This window comes from Penaeus japonicus, unplaced genomic scaffold, assembly GCF_977035675.1.
Source record: "Penaeus japonicus unplaced genomic scaffold, GWHDUDI00000001_assembly GWHDUDI00000034, whole genome shotgun sequence".
Taxonomy (NCBI): Eukaryota; Metazoa; Arthropoda; class Malacostraca; order Decapoda; family Penaeidae; genus Penaeus; species Penaeus japonicus.
In genome coordinates, this window is record NW_028234436.1 from 12,137,180 (window position 1) to 12,139,679 (window position 2,500).

Genomic DNA, 2,500 nt, shown 5'->3' on the forward strand with positions numbered 1-2,500 from the left:
ATAGGAGCTGGCATGGGCATGGTCGCGAGTATAGGCATGACCGCGGGCATGAAAGATGATGCGGACGGGGACAGATATGCGCGCGGATATGCACGTATGGAGGTTCGTAAACATTTCATTGACATAATAGAGAGAACATGGAGATCAAAACAAGGTGCGTGAACAAGAACATGAACACAATTGAAACAGTAAGAATACAAGTAACACGGAACATAGAATGGGACATAGATTTTTTTTTATATAAACCCTCTTACAGTGATCTCCCTCTGTGCCCCCGGGGTGGCCCAGGGGCACGGTGGAAGATCTCCAGGGGATGAGAGATACCCTCCCCTGGGGGGGGGGGTCTCACTCTTTTCTGTTTTGTTTTGTTTTTATACATAGCCATGAGCATGAGTACATTCATGGTCATGAGCACGGCCATGGATATGAGCACAGTCATGCTTGTGTACATGGCAATGTACATTAATCATGGAAATCATGGAAATCATGGAAATCACGGAAATCACGGAAACATGGACAAATGGTGTAACATGCATGGTTGCGGGCATGGGGGGTTGACTTGGTCATGAACACTGCTATGAATAGGAGCGCAGGTATGCATGTGCGCCTGAGCATATAATTATAAAAACTGAAGGGTGACAATAACGAAGATCGCGGTGCCGACCTGTTATGTTTATATTTATACATATATACACATATACATACACATACATATACATATACACATACGTGCACACACACACACACACACACAAGGTACTTTTTTGACCTTCTGCTCTGACTGCTTTATCTTCACTTTCACCTTTTATTTCTTTCTTTGTGCTTGCTTCTCACCTTCGGACCCATCGCGATCAGCGAGCCCGAATTCATACCCTTGAGTGACGTCAGAGTGGCCAGCCCTCTCTCCCCCGTGATTGGCTAGTTCTTACCGTAGGACAGAAGCTACGGGTGTGGTTGGCTGGCAGAGGCGATTTTTTTTCTGTTTGTTTGTCCTCTTTTCTGCGTGTTATGACTTGCTCCAGTAGTTTGCCTGTTATTTCTAAGAGGGAGATGGGGCGGTAATTCCCCATCTCTTGCATTGCCTTCCCCGGTTTAGGGATACGGGTGATAAAGGCGTGTCTAAATCTATCGGGGAAATATCTTTTTTTCAGTGCTGCATTGAATACTTGGCGTAGCTTTTCGATCATATTGGGTGGTAGGTGTTGAATAATGGATTTGGTTATGGGGCTTGCTCCTGGTGTTGTGTTTGATTGTGTTTATCATTTCCTCTTTTGTGACTGGTGTAGAGAGGGGACCGTCCTCTGTGAGAGTATTGGTGGTGTGGGGAATGGAGTGTTTTATGGTGGGTTTTCTGGTGTTATCGAAATCGGGGGTTCTCGGCGGGCGGGGGAGATCTGGAAATTCTGTGCCAGAACTCCTGTGGAGTGACGAATCTTCACCGAGATCCACCTTCTTAAGATATTGCGTTGTGTTCTATTATGATCCCATGAGATCTTTGAAAGTGTTCCAAAATTTCTTAGGATCTTTTGAGTAGGGATATAGTTTGTGTGCCAGTGTGTCCCATTGCTGTTTGTTCATTACTTTAATCTCGTGTGTGATTTGCGTGTGTATTTCCTTGAATCGTGTGCGTAGTGGTGCGTACCAGCCCCGTGTTGTCGTTAGTTGACGTAAGTGACTGTATTGTATTTTAAGCAATTTTAGTCGTGTTCCTCTGTAGTGGGGGATAGTTTTATGTATTGTTCTGGGGATGTGGCCCGTCGGACCATTTGCATGTCTGTGTACCACTGTTCTAGGTGGGTGTTACTTGTGTGTGGTTGCCCCTCGAGATCGACTATCGGCGTGTTTTCGAGTGCTTGTTTGAAGGCCTCCCAGTTTGCATGTTTTAGAGATTCTCGGGGTTGTGTAGGGATCATGATGGTGTTGGTAGAAAGTGTAAGCATAACCGGGAGATGGTCGCTGGATGTGACTTCGCCCGTTTGTGTGTGGTAGTGTAGATGTGCTATTTGGTTCGCAAAAACTACGTCAGGTGTTGTTGCTGTGTTATGTGAGATGTATGTTTGTGAGTGTGGACCGAGGTGTGTTATTCTGTCGCGTTGTATGTACGAGGCGAGACCTCTTCCCACCGTGTTTGTGTGGTTGTACCCAAACAGCGTGTGGTCGGCGTTAAAGTCTCCAATGATGTATATTGGTTTATTGTGCCTCGGGAACTGCATGATGTCAGGTTCTGGAATGTATCGTCTTCGTGGAGGGATGTATAGTGTTGAGAGTATGATGGATCTTTGAGGGGGGGGGGGGTTATTTCGACTGCCAGTAGGTCAGAGATGAAATTATTAATGATTTTGTGGGTGAAGTTTGTTTTGATCGCAATTGCTAAGCCATCGCTTCTCTCCTGTGATTTGTTGGAAGAATAGAATGCAGTTGAATATCCTTAATGGTTCTGCTTCTTTGGCCCATGGCTGTTTATAAGTATGATGTGGGGGTCGTGCTGTCTATAGGTGTT